The following is a 21,603-nucleotide window of genomic DNA, read 5'->3' as shown; positions in this document are numbered from 1 at the left end:
TACATATTAATGTACCAAGTGAAAGAATCAGTGGAAAAAGAAAGAAGATACAGAACAGACTGAGAATGATGTATGAACAAGCTCCTGGGGAATATGGGCAATAAAGCACAGGGGGGAAAATTACATTAAAGCAGGAGAGGAACATTTTACCTAGATACTAGAATGAAGAATAGAGAGAAGTCAGAGGCAGATGTGTTTGCAGGTGAGGAGGGAAGGAGAGAAATTAGTAAGGTTACAACTAATGACCTCACTTTCCCCTAGGAGATAGAAAGAAACGGCATCTGTTTAAAAGGAAGGTGGTGGGATTAGAATTGACAGCTTGAGAAGATCAGAAGATTGGGAATACCTATTATGGTATGATGAAAGAAGGCTGACCAGGGGCAATGAAAGGATTGATGAGCTGAACTGAAGTCAAGGTCAGACCATCAACTATTAGTGGAACCAAGTGACAAGGCTGTGCAATTTCTCCAGCAGCATTCAGTATCCTGGTGACAGAAGTAGAGAAGACTGTGACAATGGGTGCCTTAAGCAGGGTAAAGGTGAAGGTCATGAGAGTAAAGAAAGCTAAATAATTATACGTGGAAATGTTACATAAAAATTAAGGTCAATCAAAAAGTGAAGTGAAAAATAAACCTATAAGCTAAGTTCCAAAGCCCTTATAAATGTTGGGTAAGCCAATATTTATGACATGATGTGGGGGGAGTGGCATAGCTAAACCACATAAGTTTCAAAGGAAAAGAGACTTTTGCATGAGGATCCAAGAGAAATGGTTTAATGGGACATGAAGCAATACAAACACCTCCCTTGGCCCAGTGATGCATGGCATATAAAGGAATGGCCTTCCTTTCCTCAAAAGGGCCACTTACAAAGCAGGTTCTGGGAAGGAATAAATTTCAGTTAAAGCAAGAGATGAAGAGAATGTTCTATAAGAAGTTCAGTACACAGAAAAGTTCACTGAAAATAAATTAGGTTCAGAGGGTATAGTAAAGGGGTAAGAAATGAGTAAACATGGAGGATGGGTCGGTGAGGAGGGAGTCCATGACCTTGGGAAGTGGGTGGGAATTCAGAAGGTGGTGCTTGTTCTTAGTCCTCACTCCACTCAATTCCAGCCCATTTTTAGCCCTGTGGGGTCCTCCTGTCATATTCAGCCTCACCCCCACCATTACCTTTTCCACATCACTTACCTTGTCTTCCTATCTTTGATGGGAAGGACTTTCTTTTTCACGTGTTCCTGGCTGCTTAGCAAAATGGTCTACCAAGGGTGCCCTGTTTCTAACCATCTCAGGCTTTGTGTCCTATTCTTTTTCCACCATTCTTCCTTGACTAACTTTTCATCACAATCTAAACTCCAAATTTTATCTCTGTCCTTCCCTCTTGAATAAGACCCTGGTCTCTGACCCAAAGTCCCTGGAGTGTGACATCACTTTCAATTTAACAAAAGCCTGTCCCTCCTGACTTTCTGCAAATGCATCTGAAGAACTCTATATATGAGCCCAAACACCTCTAAAGGACCATAAATTATCCCCTTCCCTGTGCCTCACTGAATGTAGCATATTGCCTTGCATCCAACCCCCTTTTCTCTTTCCTCTCCTTTATTTGGTTTTCTAGCACCACTGGAGCAATCCTAGGCTAATCACAATATTAATAGAATGACGGTAAGACACTGAGATATAGTCTGTAATACCTGGTCAGTCAGATGTCAGAGACAAATGAAACTCACTTCACTGTGTGATGGTCAGGGAGGTAGTGGCTTGGTACACTCAGATATGTGCCATAGGCTTCAGGAAGGCTGAGTTCCAAATCTCAGATAAGATATCAGCAGGACCACGTTGTCTGAGACTCTTAATAGAGAAACAAGAGCAAGAGGATTAGGAAATGTCCGAAAAATGAAATGAAATGCAACAAGAGCATTACAAATACATGACAAAGCACAAACGTGCAACTCATGAAAGAAAAATACTAATAGCCATAAACATTAAAACTGTTCAGTCTTATTAGCAATCAAAGAAATGCAAATTATAACAATAAGACTCCATTTCTTACCTAGACAATTGGCAAAAATTCTATAAATTGTTGTGTTAATAAGAAAACAGGGAAACTAGCAAGTATGCTCTTAAATGCTGCTGGTGAGCGTGTGAATTGTCATCTCCTTCTTGGAAAGCAAATTAGCAAGATGAGTCAGAAGCTTTAAAATATTTTGTAGTCAAAGCCCTGGCTGGCGTAGTTCAGTGGATTGAGAGCGGGCTGGAAACCAAAGTGTCCCAGGTTCGATTCCCAGCCAGGGTACATGCCTGGGTTGCAGGCCATAACCCCCAGCAACCGCACATTGATGTTTCTCTTTCTCTCTCTCTCTCTCTCTCTCTCTCCCCCTCCCTTCCCTCTCTAAAAATAAATAAATAAAATCTTAAAAAAATATATATTTTGTAGTCATTAAGAATGATGTTTGGGAAGAATAAATGACATAGAAAAGGGATAGGTGGAAAAGTTACAAAATGTCATGTGCAGTATAATCCCAATTTTGCAACTATATATATTTACATACATACCTACACACACACACACACACACACACACACACACACACAATGTTTATATAGCTATACATAGAAAATTAGTGGAAAGACACCAAACAAAGTACTAACACTAATAAACTCTAGGTCATAAAGTTACGGTAATTTTTTCTGATTGATGATTCTACTTTTGGATTTTCTCCAGTGTAAAGTTAATACCTTTATATTCAGAGGAAAACCTTTTAAAAGTTATTCTTTAAAAAGACAGAGCAAGAAAGGAAAGTTCCCAGCCTAAAGGGGAAAAGAAAGACAGAAAATATACCTACCAAGGATAATATAGATGCAAAGAGAAGAGGCCTTTAAAAACAATTCAGAAGATGAAGAGAAGGGCAAACAGTTAAAGAGGACTGTGAAGGCCTGATGATGAGGCCGAACACGAGGTCAGAAAGTGGAAGCCAAAGTGAACTAATGCTTGCAAGTATGGAGGAACAAGGAAAAGGATGATTTCCCTTATGTTTACACCAAGAAGAACAAAGAAAGTCATAAATGCTATTTAGGGCAAATGGCGTACAACTAATATAATTTGTATATTCTGTCTCATGTAAATAAACATGGGAATAACAATAGGATAAATTATGGACACAAAATACTACTTCTCTGGCTTCAACGCTCCTCATCCTGCAGGACTTCTTACTTACCGACAGGGACACAGAGACACACACTCCACAACATTCCTTCCACATGGCTTTGGAACCCCAAAGGGTAAAGATGATACCAAGTTTTCCAAGTTTCATTGTGTAATTGCCATTTTTCTCCTTTCCTACTCTGACTCGTGGCAAATTCACGTATTAAGGTCAGCACCCAATGTGACAGCTACTTATGAAAGCAAAAGAAGCCACCACCTCTGTCAACATTCCTACTGCTGACACTGCTGCTGCTCACAGCTTGCACTTTCAAAGACCCACAAAAGCTGCTAATAAATGGCCCTTTCAGCTTTACTTGCTTTTCTAACAGCCTCCCCACCATGGGTACAGGCATGATTTCATGATGGCGAGGCCAGAGGACAGCAGTAGTGACACATGCTGGGCTGTGCTCAGCACTGGCCCTCCCTTTGATAACTGGCCCTTTCTCCTTAGTCCAGCTTCTTGGCCACCACTCTCATTTATCACTGTTTTTTTTCTGGTGATTCTATCCCTGGAGCAACCTCAGATCCTCAAGTAAAGAAGCACTGCCAAGCTGGCTCCACAATACTTTGGGCAAGCAGGCTCATAGCCAACTTCCAGAATGAGTGCTCCTTAGGCTAAGCATGATAGTCTTGCTAGGCAATGGAGGACAGTCAGAAACCATAACTCTAAGGCTCCAATTTTGCTTCCAGCTTCTTTGTCAAAAAAGATCTTCTGGAAATGGTGTGGTAAATGTGACAAAGAGGAAATTAAAATCCAAGGTAAATAAAGAGCTCATGGCATATACTACATAGGTATTCAGTATCAGTTATGGGCCCCGGCTCTGACGTATCACATATTTCTTTGGTGAAAATCTGCAGATGGAATGATTGAATCATGATCAGTAATTAATGAGGAACCACAGAGAACCTCAAGGGAGGTGCTGGAGACAGCCAGTCCCATTTTCAAGCACAGGAGAGAGAAGAAGTCTATAAATATGAGAATGGTGAATTTGATCACAACATGGGCAATATTCTAGATTTATTTTTTGTATGTGGTGACTATTCATCTCAGTCCACAGACTCAAGAAATTTAAATTTCTTGGTTTTCTACAACTTAATTTCTCTGTCTGAGCCCTCACCTCCAAGCTAATGGGAAAATTGAACCTCAGTGTTTCCTGAGACTTCTCTACAACCCTTGAGTCTTATACAGAGCCAAGATATGGTAAGACAGGTTGAGTAGAGCAGAGGGGCGCATGTGGGCAGTCTACCCTCTACTTTCCTCTGAGACATTTATTATCCCTGTGTTTGTGGCCATTTTGGGCCCAGAAGTGCTAATCCCTCAAGAGAGAAAAAAAAAACATTAATCACTGATAATTAATCCTGCTGTACTAGCTTCATTGCATATTTTAACAGGATTATGATCATGATATTTCCAGTGTGTCTGGATTTCAACTGATTAGTTTTAAAATGTTTTTATGATGTTTTTGAAGAAATGGATAAATGTAGCTAGATGACAGCATACTCAATATATTCATAACCTAGCTAATCATGATAAAAGATGAAGTCAATCTAATTTGGTTGCTAAGAACACAGATTCTAAAACCTTACAGTCTAGGTTCAAACCCCATCTATTTCACTTCCATAAAAAAGTGCCTAAAAAAAGTGCTTTTTTCACTGTGCCTAAAAAAAGTACTTAAATTTTCTCCACCTCAGTTTTCTCATCTATAAAAATGGGGATGATAATGCTTCTAACTTTTTGACAAGGACCATTAATGTTTACCAAACATCTAATGCTCTGCTTACTTATCAGCCCTCGTGCATCTAGGTGAGGTCATGTGACTAATACAGAATAATGGGATGTGGGTGGAAAAGATGTGAGCCAATCCCTTTCTCAGCCCTTAAAAACATCTACCATGTTTACCCATATCCATCTATCTATCTATCTATCTATCTATCTATCTATCTATTCTACTATCCATCTTCCCCTGCCTCCCCCTCAACCCCCACCTCTACCTCTCTCACCTTGCAATGGTAGCCTTGGAAGTCACGTGTTTCAGATGGCCTAGTTTGGGGGAAAAAAACAAACAGAAATAGCCTGGATTCCCAGCTCACTACTTAAATGAGAGAACTACCCTAAAGAGTCACCCAACGCACACTGGAATATGATATAAATGAGAAATAAACTTTATTGTGTTAAGACACCGGGATTTTGTGGTTCATCTCCTGAGGCAGCTAGAGCTCATTATCCTCTGCAATAAGATAATGAAGTGCTCACGATAGCGCCTGCTGGGTAAAATGCACTCAATATATGTAAGTAAATTTGTTGTCATCATCATTATCAGTGTTGGAAAGGGCATTGTAGGCTTCCAAATACTTGGGAATAAATCCTAACTTGCTACTTACTAGCTATAACAAGACACTTCACTTCATAGGGTCTCATTTGGTAAACTAAGATAACAACCCTATCCTCCCAAGGTTGTTGTGGGGATTAAGACAGACGGTGCAAACATTTTGGAACAAAATAGGCAAATGTGAAATATTTTTACCAAATGATTATAGAATTAATTTTAATTTTTATTATTCACTGCCACACATTGCTATACTTCTAGAACAAGCCCATAGGAGTATGTACCCATAGCCCATTGCTGTCAGGCTTGGTCCTGTGACTTACTATGACCAATAGCGTGTGAGAGGATGTAGCACATCCACATTCACACAGCAGCCTTAGGAACCATTGTGTGTAGATTAGCAATATATTTTTCTCTCTCTTTGACACAAAAAAAGGCTATCACAGATTGGGACTTCTTCTTCCAGGCCCTGCAATGAAGACAAACAGAGCAGAGTCACAGCTGAACAACAGTCAGCATAATCTGTGAATGAGAAACTAACCTCTGTTATTGGAAGCCACTGGGATTTGGAGATTGTTTATCACTATAGTATAACCTGAGATTTAGTTAAGTTTTATATTAACCAAAGGAAATTGACTAATAGAGTAAAGTCAGTGTAGACAAAGGTGTCTAGCACTTTGCTGAAGTTTTCCTTCTTTGACGTTTTTCTCAACACCTATTTTAATCAATGATTTGAAGGGGGAAGTAATGCTCAAGTGTGTACATTACAAGATCCTGAGTTATTTGCAAATAGTCTACCTGACAGAGTCGATCCAAGAAGAGATAAACAAACTGGAACAATGGACTAGGTCTAGCAAGATGCCATTTAACTAGAAATAACATAATGTCATCCACACAACTTCAGAATAAGGAAGATGGTAGTTCTCATAAAAGTCATATGAAGTTTTATCTGCTAGTCAACAGAATATAAGGCAAAAGTGTGAAGTGGTTGCCAAGAAAAGTACTATCAGATCTCAGGCGATATTCACAGAAATGTGGTACCCCAAATAGAGTTTCAAGTATCTTCACAAGTATTATCACTTTAATTTATTAAATTCCCTCTTAAAGTATAGAACCTAAACTGAAAAGACTTAGATTTGGTTTGATTAACTCCAAAAAGACAGTGACTAAGTTGTATATATCAGTGTAAGTATTCTAGGAGAGGAGAGTAGGGAAATTTAAGGGTGGAGAGAAGCAGAACAATAGGAGGCCACCACCATAGGGGAGTTTAAATATCTGACAGCGTGTCTTTTGGAATAGGCATTAGAATTATTCTGCATGACTCTGAAGTGCAAATCAAAGGCAGAGGTAAGGAAAAGGAAGGGATTTTCAACAAATAGACCCCTCCAAAAATTGAATGGGCTGCTTAAAATGTGTAGGAGGAGATCCAGGTATTAATTCAGATAGGAGTTGTTCTCAATGATGGCAAAAGTCTCTTCTAAATGAGAATAATCAAAACCAATTTACACAAGGCAGGACCGGATTAAGCCAGTGGAATACCTCAGGGAGGCTATTAATAATTCACAATTTGCAGTTCATGTTGGAAAATGAATTTAACTTACCAATGAGAAATGCAAAACTGGAATTGTTGAAGCTGATTCTACTTCCACAAAGGGGGAAACCACCCTCGCTCCCCACAACCAGGACAGCAAATGTGCATTTACATTTAGAAATGGGCTGATCTGTCATAGGGAGGCTTTCTTTCTCATGTCAGCAAAAGAAAGACATCTTTGGCAAACTCTCTATTTTAAACCTGGCATTTCCATTTTTTATTTCTCTAAAACAGAGGGGGGAAATGGTTATAGGGATACAACTAGTCCCAAATGGTAAAAGAAAGGCAATTGGCCAACACAAATATTATAGCACAAGACTGAACCAGAGGAGAAACGAGAAAAGATCAGTCCCTCCAAAAACGTTCTCTCAAAATAAAGGTCGTGCCAAGGAAAGCCACAGGTGCAACACCACAAGCCCCAAGGAGAGCTTTAATCAGGAAAACCTGGCCTCAGGCACACACACATGTGCAGCTTCCTAGCCGCCTTTCTATGTGCCATTTTTTGAAAGTTAGGAGACAGGAGGTTCATTCATGGCCAGATGAAAAAGCAATACACACTTTAAATGGCAGCCCTCGTTGGATTCATGTTTCTATAGCTTTCTTCCTCTTCTTCTCATAAATCTCATTCTATATATTCTCCTGAGGCCATCTTGCTTGATCTTGTAGTTTCAACTATTGTCCCCTTTGGATCTCCTACTGACACCTCAATTTTGAAATGAGCAAAACACCCACATTTATCTTCCTCATGTATTCCTATAAGAAGATAAGACAGATATCCAAGTTAGGGACTTAGACGTCCTATTCCTTACTTTCCTCTCTCTTCATCATCCTCTCCATTCCTGACCACATCCTGTTAATTCTATCTACCAAGCACTTCTGTCCACCCTAGTTAGCACTACTTTAGCTCTGCCACCACCATCTCTCACCTGGATTACTGCTGCAATATCCTCCCAACTGGTTTTCATGACTTTAATTTTACCACCTTCTCATCTATTTTCTACACAGCATTCAGAATAATGTTTCTAAAAATGTAAATCTGATCATATCCCTCTTCCACTTAAAACCCTTCAAATGTTCTTTTTTGCCATCAGAAAGAAGTTCAAAATTGCTAGCATGGAATTAAGGCCCTTGGATTTTGGACTGTGACTCCTCCCTAACCTCTCTCTGGACATCTCAGGAGCAAGATTTAAATGGATGCCAAAAAAAAAAACAACCCTCTTAGTCAAAATAAATAATATTTTAAAGTACTATTTTAAAATCAAAATTAATGCAAAAAATCATGATAAACAAAATATCAAACTTTTACATAAAGTCAAGTATTACTTATTTTTCCCTTTGCCTCAGGCTTCACACAGAACTGACAGTAGACAAATAAATTGGAGAATGCAATACAGCAATGAGAGGGAGTGAACTATGACTACACACAATAGCATAAATGAAGCTCACAGATATAATGTTAAGAAAAATGAGCCACACACAAAAGTGTAGGCACCGGTTATTCAAAAACAGGCAAAACTAATCTAGGATATTAAAAGTCAGGATAGTGGTTTCCTGTGGCAGGGAACTTCATGCAGAGGTTTCTGGTACTCTAGGAATATCCTATTTCTTGATCTGTATATTATATTGGTTTTATACTTTGGGAGACTTCATTAGTCTATTCACTTTTGATTTGTGTATTTTTATATGTGCTATAGTTCAATTTAACAATTTTTAAGAGTTGTCTTACTCAGGAGTTAAAATATATAGAAGCAAGTTGAATTGAGATAAATCCCTGGAGGAGGAGGAAAAAAAGCAATCAGAGCTGTGGACGGCAGCTTTTAGGGCACTACCTTATTTCTGGGCTTCTATCCTTGACTAACCCCAAGGCCAAAATAAGTAAATTGAATTCTTCATTAGCAAGCATGGCTAGCACCCAGCACAACAACCACGTGTTTCACGCATTCAGAACATTGGGCTGTCAGGAGTTAACCTTCCAGTGGGCACAATTCACCGAGTATTAATTACAATTGCTGCTTGCTCAGATTTTTCTGGGTATAGGACAGGACAGTCAAGAGTTTATCCAAATCCCAGAGGCACCTTTGCCCTAAAAACTGGACCCTGTCAGACATGATAAGACTTCCAAGCAGTAGACAAGGCAATCATCCAGGAGAGAGGCAGCCACTGGCCCCTTCTGCCAATACCCCCACGTGGTTGTCAGCATGACCAGCACAGAAAGTGGCAGCCTTCCTACAGCCTACTGCAGAAGCCACTCATTGTACAGTGGCTAGGGAGCCACTGGAGGCAGGGAAACACTGTTTCAAAACATGAATTTGGACCTAACATGGTACATTGTGGCCTAGTTCCTAAACAGGAGCAGAGTCTGTCCTGGCCACCAACAGTGCCCAGCCTCACTGCCAAGCCTACAGAGGCTTTTCAGTGGGAAGAGTTGGCTGCTTTGGATTTTGATGGCCCCTAAAAAGGGGAAGGAAACAGGCAAAGAGTATGGTCAGCAGATTTTTTTCCAGGGTGTCCAATAAATGCCAACCATGTCATCACCAATCTCCTTGAAAGGGAAATGATCACCCAGGAACCCCCTTTCTGCACTCAGGCCTAGGGCCTGAGGCCCACTGGCCAGTGGTCAACTCTCATTCTTCCACTTCCAAAGCAGTTTCCAGAAGTAGTTCAGGGTTACAACATGGATGGACTTTGAGGACATCACATTAACTGAAATAGCCCATCACAACAGGACAAATCCTATATAATTCCCATTACATGAGGTACCTGAAGTAGTCAAATGCACAGAGACATATGATATAATGGTGGTTACCAGAGGCTGGGTTTGGAGGAGTGGGAGGAGTGGGAAATTATTGTTTAGTGGGCATGGAGTTTCAGTTTAGAAAGACGGAAAAAGTTCTAGAGATGAAGGTTAGTGAAGGTTGAACAACATCATAAATGTATTTAATACCACTGAAGCATGTGCTTACACATGGTAAATTTTATGTTCTGTATAAAGAAAAACAAGCAGCTGGGGAAGTGAAATTCTCCACCATATTCCCCCCATGCAGTGAAGTCATCTTATCCTCCATCAGTCTGTCCCTTGGGCTGTGCCCTGGGCTGGGTCTACCAGTAAGCTTAGTTCCGTATCCCAGAACATGTATTTGAGTGAGTAAGGGCCTTTCTTCCTCATTCTTCCCCCAGCATATTTTCTCACCACAGACCTATGGGGAGGGAGGTAAATTGACCCATAGAATTGCATCAAGGGATTGAACTACAGTATTAAAGAAATGGTTTGAGAGACAATCCTGAACAAGATGTCAGGAAGAAGGGAGGGAGGTAGCCAATCCTGGAGAGTATATCCAATGTAGTTTTCTGTAGAATCCCTAGTTCCACTACCTCCCTTCTTCAGCCATTTCCTCACCAGATACCTCTTTCCCAAACCTAGCCTCAGGTCTCCTGCTTAAGAAAAATTATTTTTAAGAAAAATAATCCTCTTTCAGGAAAAGAACCCAAACTTAATCCCATGGAGTTATAAATTACAAGTGTTAACTTGGTAACTCTAGCAAGGGTATCAGCTCACAGAGTTTATCTGTGAGAACGGCCTTGGCTAACAACTGGCTGTGGGATTTGACGGAGTAAGTAGAGGAGCGCTGAGGCAGCAGGCTCCAGAGGCCTTCAGGAACTCATGAAGGAGTACTTAATAGTGGTCTACTTTTCGTCAATTACACACAATCAAGCTTCCTCTCTGCAAAGATTTATTTCTATTAGGACCCACTCCCAGACTCCTGAGCACATGGGAGAAGAGAAAACCAAGAATTCTAGGAAAATAAATATTATAGCTACTTTTCTTAGCATTTACCGTGTAAAATACATTATTCTGTTTAATCCTTACAACTGTCTTATAAGGGAGAATAACATTATTCACATTTGACAAATGGAAACCAAGACTTTTAAAGAAAGAGCAACTGGCTATTTTTTAACATCTATATAAATAAACTGAGAGTCATGGAGGAATTTTTTGTTTGTTTGTCTGTTTTCCACATTCTCCTTTCTCTCTATTTACAACTTCCTCTTTTGGGCCCAAAATATCAGCACCCCTAGGCTTTAGAGTATAGAAGTCAGAGCATAGTCGGAAGTCTGAGAGCCCCTGTGTTTGAATTCGTCACTGACTAATTGAACAATTTGTGTGTGATTTCAACATCAAATCATGTGTCTGAGAGACAATGTGTGAGAATCTAATAATCATACCTGATGTAAAAAAATTAATTGTGTTTAGAAAAAAATCTTTTAAAAGATGTCTGAAAATACAAAGCAGAACTAAGCACTATGAACACATTCTATCTGGTTAGGGCTGCATCAAAGAGTACATTTTTGCAGTCCAGATTGTATCAGCTCCTCCAACATTCAGCAAGAAACAGATGTCAAGCACTGCTATGAAGTAGGACATACGAAAATGAAAGATTCAATCCTCATCCCCAAGTAGGTCACAGTCCAGTAAGGGATACAGGCAAGTAGACAAGTAGAGGAGCAGCATGATAAGTTATAATATAAAGATGAACACTTTGCAATGGGTGCCTTCATATGAATAGGAACACACTAAGGAAAAGGCGAAAAGCAGCACCCCAAGCAGAAAGGAAAAGCATGTGCAAGGATACAGAGGCCTGAATGAATATGTCACTCCGAGGAAGCTGTAAGGGGCTCACAGCTGGAAAACAGGTGTGGGGTGTGCCTGGGGACAGCACAGGTCAGGTAGACCAGTGTAGCTTAGAAGGCTTGTCAGTTCCTAAAGAGTGTGCCTTTCACCCGATAGGGATCTGCTGAAGGTTTTTAACCAGTGATGATGTGATATGAAGTTCATGTCACAAAGATAACTTAGGTCTCCATGTGGGAAACGGGCTGCAGGGAAGTAGGGACAAGGAGACCCATGAAAGCTCCTGCAGTCATTCACACCAGAGAGGAGTGAAGCTTGAAAATAGATTCAAGAGACTTTGGGAAATTGGACAGGGTTTAGGAAAATGAAGGGATGTCAAGGAAGGTATTTAAAACCATGACAATACTTTTGGCTGATACACCAGAACAGTGGCCCACTGTCCAACAAAAAGAAGGAGATACTTTCTCCATTGAGCATGAGAGCAGACCACAGGAGCACACAGATCATCTAAAACTCATGAACGCCAATCTACAAAGTTAGGGGGCCCCGTGAATCAACCTTTAATTCAGCAATCTACTACCTCTCATGGCTTCCTATCCCATTCTGTTCACAAGGGCTCAGTATATAGAAAGGCTTTCTTGAAAGCTGGTCCTTCTGCACACCCCACTGTCCATGCCCAGCCCTTAATGCACAAAGGCAATCTATGCCCTACTCATCTGTGTGTGTCATGTAGAATCCTTTTCTTTGGGTTGCTAAAATGCAATTTAAAGTAGTTTATCAACATGAAGTAGCACACTTTTATTTTTAAAAATCACAATAAAAACAACTGGGCTTCTAAAGACTCCTGAAACCCATAAATGTCCCTAATTGATCCATAGGTCCAAATGCTGCCAGACAGTCCACCTGGGTTAGCTCAAACATATTCATCCACACGTGGCTGGCCTGTCCCAACCCAAGCCATGTAGGCAGCCAAGTCTGTCAGCGATGCCTTCTGGGCTCAAATGTCTTTGGGACGAATTGCCTGTATGTTACAACCACAAAGTATACATTTATTCACCCACCTGAGGAAATATTTAGTTTTATTAACTTTCCATTACAGCTTTTATCTCCCATAAAGATGTACTTGCATATTAGCTGCAAAATGGCCGCCACGTCATTGTTTATAATCCAATGAGTGGCCAACCATCTGAATTTTCAAAAACAGGATACAAATAATTCTGTCTAGATCATGAAATAGTATGTAGCTCTCCAAAATTCTGTTCCGTAAATGAGTCTATGGCCATGGACAAATACTCACTACAGAGTGCTTACATAAACATGAACTCCACGAAAGCAAGGGCTTTGTTTTGTTCATCATTGTCCCTCCAATGTCAAGAACAGGGCCCCAGACATAGTATTCATTCATTAAATATCTGTTGATCAAATCAATATAAGAAATGGGAAAGCAGATGGCAAAAGTCTGGTTCCATTACTGTAAAAAGACACCAAGAGAAAGAAAGAGAAAGAGAGAGAAGGATCAGGAAGGCTATGCATCAAAATATTACCAGTAGCTTTCCCTGGGTAGGTGGGCTTTTCTATATTTTTGTTTTATCTTCTTTTTTCCTTTTTTTTTCTGTGCACAGCTCAAGGTGCTGTTGTAACAAAAGCCAAGAAAAAAAGAAAACACTGGGGAGAGAGGATCCCATTACAAATTCAGCTCTTGCTTCTCGAGTTCACCTGTGGACTCACTGTCTTCTGCATGCCAGAATAACATGACATTATCTATCCGCAACCCCACACGTAACACACAGCACTAATTTGCACTAACACTTAACAGTCTGTCGACCTCACATGTGGGCTGACCCTTGGCTTTAACCTCATTATCAGCCTGGGTTCCATCCAGTGCCCTCAGGACCCCTAGCACTCTTGCTAGAGCCCCATCCTCATCCCTCATGACTGAGCTCTGTGACAGCATCCAATTCCTCCCCAGTGGGAAAGGACTGTTTTACTGCGCTCTTCCTATAAACAGACTGCTGTGCTGGCAAGGCAGCCCTTTTCTCCTTACTACTCCAAGCATGAGCGTGTGACACTTTTTACCCAGTTTCTTCACAGTCAATTGAAAGAGCACCCAGTTAAACTATGACTGCCCTGGAGGAAAACAGGTCAAACAAAAACACTGAAACTTTGTAAAATCAGCTTGCATAAAGTTGCCCTGGTACCAGAGCTGATGTGTATGATTATGCACACCCTCTCCTGGCTGAGCTAATTGGCTTAGCTCACTGATGATTTTACGGCTCCAAAAGCCATTCTCTGATTGCAAGAATAAGAGTTGCCAAATTATCTTAAACCACAGCACAGATGGGCCCAGCGCCACCAGAAGAATATTTGGGGAAAGAGCTATTTTAAACAAATGCCCCTGTGGGTATAAGGATACTTTTCCGTCTAGACTCCTGCTAACACCTGTTGCTCACTCATCCTGACCCCAGTACACCTCCCCCTTGACAGCTACATAGCCAAGACAAACCACGGCCACCTGACAGGGCCCAGAGATGTGGCCACAGGAACAGCAAACCCAGGCAGCACAGACATCCCATGCTCTGGCACGGCCTGTCAGGCCTAGACAGGTCTGCTGCCAGGTGTCAAGGAGCCATTTGCTGGTGGACAGATGACCTGGCAAGCCCTTATTTTAAACTTGCAGAGGGCCAGGGAAAGGAGTCTTCTTCCTGAGTGTGTCACAGCTCTGGCTCTGGCATGTCAATCAGCATCAAGCAAGTAGAAGAGGATAGCAGCTTTCTTGTCCAACTCAATGCATCCCTCCATATCTAAGTCCCTGTACTACATCCCCAGTAGGTGCCTGTCTAGCCTATCCTTGAATCCTTCTGGTGACCATAAAGCTCACTACCTCATGAAATAGCTCATTTTATCTATTGGTGGCAGGCTTTCTGATACTTAACCAAATCCCTTCCTGTGGCCTGTCCTCCCTCTGCTACATTTTAGAAACTTACATAGAAAGAATCTCATATCCCTTTCATGCAAATCAAATTAACATAGGTTTCTGTGCTTGGATTTCTTTCCTCAGACGACATAAAAAACAGAAGTCAGTACAGCAGAAATCAGTAGAGATACTACCTGATTCAAACAAGATTTTGAATGGGACAGGATAAAAAAAAAATCTCCCCAATAACTCCCAAAATACAAATTCACAGTCTTTGAAAAATAGTCACACTATCTATGTAGACTGAAAAACTCAAGTTAAAAATCTTCATTTTAAATAATCCTGAGTTAGTCATGCAAAAGCAAAGCAATTCCTCTCTGGAGGAACACACTTTAAACTTAAGCTGCAAGATTCATCACAGATACAGTTTCTAGTAAAATTAGCTCAAAATTAAAAATCACCAAACACACAAGAAACAAGCTACTATGAATACCATGATATTACATAAATGTGTTTAAAGAAATTTTTTTAATTTTTGAGAATATAACAATGGTGGGGAGAGCCTATCAAAATCAATGATTTAAATTGGAAAAAACACCAAAATAGCCCTCCTACAAGTAAAAAACTAAATGTAAGAATTGAAATTATAGCCCTGGCTGGCATAGCTCAGTGGATTGAGCATGGGCTGGTGTCCCAGGTTCAATTCCCACCCAGGGTACATTCCTGGGTTGCAGGCCATAACCCCCAGCAACCGCACATTGATGTTTCTCTCTCTCTCGCTCGCTCTCTCTCTCTCTCTCTCTCTCTCTCTCCCTCCCTAAAAATAAATAAATAAAATCTTAAAAAAAAAAAGAATTGACATTATAAACTCAGTTGATGAGTTAAACTATACAATAGAGAAAGAATGAGTACATTAAAAATAGGTTGAAAAATGTGCAAAATACAGCACAGACATACAGAGATGAAAAATGCAAGGAGTTAAAAGATCTGGGAGATAGGAGAAGGTCCAACATATGTCTAATCTAAAGTCTAAAAGGAGGTAGCAGAATGAGGTAGAAGCATTTTGAGTGAGAATTCTTTAGGGAAAAACCCACAGATTCAAGAAGCACAATTAAGGAAGATAAGAAAGAAAAAGGAAAGAAACAAACTTTGACCCATTATAATGAACCTGCAAACAACAAAAGCAAAGAGATCTTTAAAAACAAGCTGAAAGAAAAAAAACAGATTACCTATAAATAATTTAAATTAGACAGACAGCTGATTTTTCAGTTGCAACAATATAAGCCAGAAACCAGTAAACAGATAAGCATAAAGTGCTGAGAGAAAATATATGTCAACTTAGTATTCTCTCCCAAATGAAATTTGCTTTAAAGACTTAGAGTGAACTACAGATATTTTCAAATATATCAAAATGAGCAGAAACTCACTAAAGAATCTTCTAAAGGATGTATTTAAGAAAGAAAATGGTCCCAGAAAGTAGAACTTAAATGCAAGAGGTACTGGTGAACAAAGCAAATGGCAAACATGGAGTGAATATAAATAAACACTGGCTTTATAAACAATAACAATTATGGTCATTTGAGGAGCTAAAAGATCAATGTAGAACTAAAATGATGTCACGGCAAGAATAATTCATAATTAAAGAAAGAGAAGATTGAAGATTACATCTAAGACATCTAATTTCTTGTATTGTACAGAAGGAGATTAAAGATATTAATTTTCTTTAGGCAATGTTAAATATATCTGTTAAAATTTCTAAGATAATCATTAAAGCAGTTGAAATTGAGTACTATATGTAATTTCCAAACTAGCATAGAAAATTGGGCAACTTTTATTAAACAATACAAAACAAAGGCAATAAAAGGGAAATAAACATTTAAACATGGGTGAGAAGCATGAAATAACATAAAAAAACAAATCCAAATCAAGTAATGATAATGGGATAATGATAATCAGGATAATGAAAACAGATTAAATTATCCAGCTAAAAGCAAAGCTTGTCATTTCTAAATCTAGCTATATGCTAACTGTAAAAAAGAAAAAACAATAAAAATAAGAAAATACAAATACAGAAACACTAAAAGTAAAAGAAATGACATATGCCAAAAATAGCAATTAAAAGAAAGCTGAGATATTTGTATCAGACAAAATATATTTTAAGGCAAAAAGTATTATTTAGACATGGAAAAGATCATTGCATATTGATACAAGGTTCTATTCACTAACGAGGTATAATACTTAGAACCAGTATGCCCCTAAGGAGTGGGGCTTCAAAAATATAAGGAAAAAGTTGAAGGATCCACAAGAAAAATTGATAAATTCACTATCACAGAGGTAAATTGTATAAACTCTCTCAGCGACTGAAGGATCAAACAGTCAAAAATATCACTATGGATATGTGGATTTTCTCATTTCACATCTATACTAATCTCTCTCTGGAGTATCTTCCTGGACTGAGGCACTGGAAACCTACACCTACATTTTCCAGGTTCCCTTGTATGCCCCAGTTTTGCTGGGACAGTCTGGTCTATGCACATTCCCCTAGCATCATTATTAACAGCATTGCCTTTTTACTCTCAGAAGTGTCTGGTGTGGGTAATAAATTATATTGTTACCCTACTTACAAGTAAAATACCATAAAAGCAAAAGCTTCTTGCAAGCATGCAATATTGATGACTCAAATATCAAAAGCTACATTACATTCAGAGGTTCAACTTTTTCAAATAAATGAACAACTCTTCTGAAAAATGTAGTAAGAGTTACAGTATCCTTGAATTTACATGATAGTGGCATTCCTGGAAAATTCAGTGTGTATGAAGAGCATGCAAAAAATTCTTAGTGTTAACATATAAAAAGGAGATCAAGTCTGGGCTGAGATCATTTTAAACAGGTTTTCCACCTGAACAGAAGTACGGATACACTTTCAGAAAGTCATGCCAGACCTGGGACAATTCTTTACTGCATAAGGCTGTTCTACACATTACAGAACATTAAACATTTACTGCTCCTTGCCCACTAAGTGCCACTTGTGCATTTCCCAATTAATGTGACAAAACTAAAACACTGCCAACGTGATGGCTTCACCCCAGTTCAGTACCACTGAGTGTATATTGCAGAGGCCATGAAGAGGCCATTTCATTTCATGTGAACATCAAGAACATTAAAACACACCCTGGCTGGTATGACTCAGTGGATTGAGCACAGACTGTGAACCAAAGCATTGCCAGTTCCATTCACAGACAGGGCACACATGCCTGGGTTGCGGGCCAGGTCCCAAGGAGGGGGCATGCAAGAGGCAGCCACACATTGATGTTTCTCTCCCTCTCTATCTCCCTTCCCTTCCCCTCTCTCTAAAAATAAAAATAAATAAAATCTTTTTTAAAAAAGAACATTAAGATATTCCATAGGCTCTGAGGCCTCTCAGTACATACTGTTTTCCTGCAGAAGGGCGTCCCCTCAGGCTCAGGAATAAGTGTGACAGTGACTGAAGGCCTGGATTTACCATGTCTCTGCTCCAGATGACATTCCCAAAATTATCTCTTTTTAAAGTAATAAGCTGTTTCAGAACAGTTTTAGATTGAAAGAAAAAATGTGAAGATAGTAGAGAGTTCCCATACACCTCACACCCAGTTTCCCTGATTATTAACAACTTACATGAATATGGCACATTTATTATAATTAACGAACCAAATTGATACATTACTATTAACTAAAATTCATAGTTTATTCAAATTTCCTTAGTTTTTACCTAATGTCCTTTTTTTGTCCCAGGATCCTATCCAGGATATGATATATATATATATATATTAGTGAACCCAAGTTTATTTTTTTGTTTTATTTTTTACAGCTTTTTAAAGTATATTTTCTTGATTATTCTATTACAATTGTCCCATTTTTTCTCCCCCTTATCCCCCTCCACCCTGCATTGCCCCTCCTACCAGTATTCTCTCCCCCTACTTCATGTCCATGGGTCATACATATAAATTCTTTGGCTTCTCCATTTCCTATACTATTCTTAACCTCCCCCTGTCTATTTTGTACCTACCAATTATGCTTCTTATTCCCTGTACCTTTTACTCCATCCTCTCCTTTCTCCCTCCCAACTGATAACCCTCCATGTGATCCCCATTTCTGTGATTCTCTTCCTGTTCTAATTGTTTGCTTAGTTTTTGTCTTTTAGGTTCAGTTGTTGATAATTGTGAGTTTATTGTCATTTTACTGTTCATAGTTTTGATCTTCTTTTTCTTAGATAAGTCCTTTTAACACTTCATATAATAAAGGCTGGGGGATGATGAACTCTTTTAACTTGACCTCATCTGGGAAGCACTTTATCTGCCCTTCCATTCTTAACGATAGCTTTCCTGGATAGAGTAATCTTGGATGTAGGTCCTCGCCTTTCATTACTTGGAATACTTCTTTCCAGCCCCTTCTTGCCTGCAAGTTTTCTTTTGAGAAATCAGCTGATAGTTAATGGGAACTCATTTGTAGGTAACTCTCTCCTTTCTTCTTGCTGCTTTTAAGATTCTCTCCTTATCTTTAATCTTGGCTAATGTAATTATGATGTGTCTTAGTCTGCTCCTTCTTGTCCAATTTCTTTGGGACTATCTGAGCTTCTTGGACTTCTTGGAAGTCTATTTCCTTCACCAGATTGGGGAAGTTCTCCATTATTTTTTCAAGTAAGTTTTCAATTTCTTATTCTTCCTCTTATCCTTCTGGCACCTCTATGATTCAGATGCTGGAACATTTAAAGTTGTCTCAGAGGTTCCTAAGCCTCTCCTAGCTTTTCTGAATTCTTGTTTCTTCATTCTGTTCTGTTTGAATGTTTATTTCTTCCTTCTGTTCCAAATCACTGATCTGAGTCCTGGCTCCCTTCCCTTCACTATTGGTTCCCTATATATTTTGCTTTATTTCACTCTGCATAGGCTTCACTTTTTTCTCTATTTTGCATCCATACTCAATCATTTCTGTGAGCATCCTGATTACCTGTGTTTTGAACTCTGCATCTGATAAGTTGTTTATCTCCTCGTTGCTTCGTTCTTTTTCAGGAGTTTTGATCTGTTCCCTAATTTGGGCCATATTTCTTTGTCTTGGCACACTTGTTACATTTGCGTTTTAGGGGCAGAGTTTTAGGTATTCACCAGGATGGGGCAACCCACATCCCTGCATTGTAGGACTGAATGTGGGGGAGGGGTCAGAGAGGGAGCAATACCATTGCTTGGCTCTCAGCTGGCTTTCAGTTACTTCCCCCACTACTCACAAGCAAATTTAGGCCCTTCTGGTACTGATTCCCAGGTAGGTGGGTGGGTTTGTATATGTTCTAGGACCCCATGGTTCTCTCCAATGAACTCTCCTGTGAGGCTGGGAGTTTTTCTGCAACCCACCACCGCAACCCCCACAAATTTTTACCACCAGAGGTTTTAAGGCTTTAGTTTCCTGCTCTGGAATGCTGGGTTATGTGGTCTGTCTTGCTCCCCAGTTGTTCCTCCCAGCTGATCTACACAGGAATGTGGGACCACCTGGTCTGCCTCCTTGCCCCTCATCTCTGCCCCTCCTACCAATCTGGATAAATGTTTCTTCTTTAACTCCTGGTTGTCAGACTTCCATACAGTTCAATTTTCTGGCAGTTCTGATTATTTTTTTGTTTTTAAATTGATTGTTGTCCTTCTTCTGGTTGTGTGAGGAAGCAAAAAGTATCCACCTACACATCCATCTTGGCCAGAAGTCCAGGATACATTATATTTAATACTCATATCTCTTTGGCTCTTCTTAGCTGTGATAGTCTCTCAGACTTTCCTTGTTTTGATGACTTTACCAATTTTGCAGTCTTAGCAGGCATTTTGTAGAATGTCCCTCAAGTGACAGTTGCCTCATAATTATACTGAAGTTACATGTTCTTTGGAGGAAGACTCCAGAAGTAAAGTAGCATTTTCATCACATCAGATCAAAGGTACTTGCTATCATCATGACTTAATCATTATGTTAATCTTGATCAGCTGGCTCAGGTAGCAATTGTCAGCTTTCTCCACTATGAAATTACTACTTATTTCCCTTTTCCATACATACATTTTGGAATGCACAGCTTACATTTAAGCCTCAGGGAGTTAAGCTCCCCCTGCTTGAGGGCAGAGCTATCTATGTAAATTATTTAGAATTCCTCTACATGGAAGATTTCTGCTCTCTCTCATTACTTATTTATTCACTTATTTACTTATATAAATATGTACTCATGTAAATTTATTTTGTATTTGGGTTGTGATCCAATACTAGTTTATTTACTTTGTTTCTCAAATTGTTTTGGCTTTTGCCACTGGGAGCATTTTCTATCAGCTCCTATATCCCTTTAGCATGCCCTGTTATTATAGGAGGGGTTGGATTTTTTTTTGCAAATTTGCTTACTTTCTGGTACTTACAAGGTGCTCCAGGGTCATCTTGAATGTATCCTGCCTTAGTCCTAGAATCAGTTATTTCTTCATTTCTTTTATTGAAGAATGGTGTTAGAACCAAGATCTGGGTGCTAGGAGTACTGCTTGCTGAAGGTGTGGTGTTGCTTCCAGCACCCTCAGCTGACAGCAAGGAAATATATGTGTGTACATCAACCCAGGTATATGATCATATTTATGAACGCTTCCACATTAACCATCCACATCTATATTAGGCTAAACATGAGTTCATACTGACATCTCCAACTCTCTGACCAATGGATCATTCTAACCTCTTCTCCTGCTTATCTATAATCCTCACTCCAACAGTAAGAAACCTGGCTTCTACCATCCACCATCCATTTACTTAATCATTTAGTTTCAATAGTCATCATAGCCATATCTGAATTGTCAATCCGTGTTCCAGTGGAAAACAACACTTTTCTTTGCCTTTAACCCTATAGACTCTGCTCATTTTCAAAGTTCCTTAGGTCAGCACCTTTTTCCTCCACCCCACTCAGTTGTTTCAC

Source organism: Phyllostomus hastatus, unplaced genomic scaffold, assembly GCF_019186645.2.
Source record: "Phyllostomus hastatus isolate PE091 unplaced genomic scaffold, TTU_PhHast_1.1 phas_contig_58, whole genome shotgun sequence".
NCBI lineage: Eukaryota > Metazoa > Chordata > Mammalia > Chiroptera > Phyllostomidae > Phyllostomus > Phyllostomus hastatus.
This window is presented reverse-complemented; position numbering follows the sequence as displayed.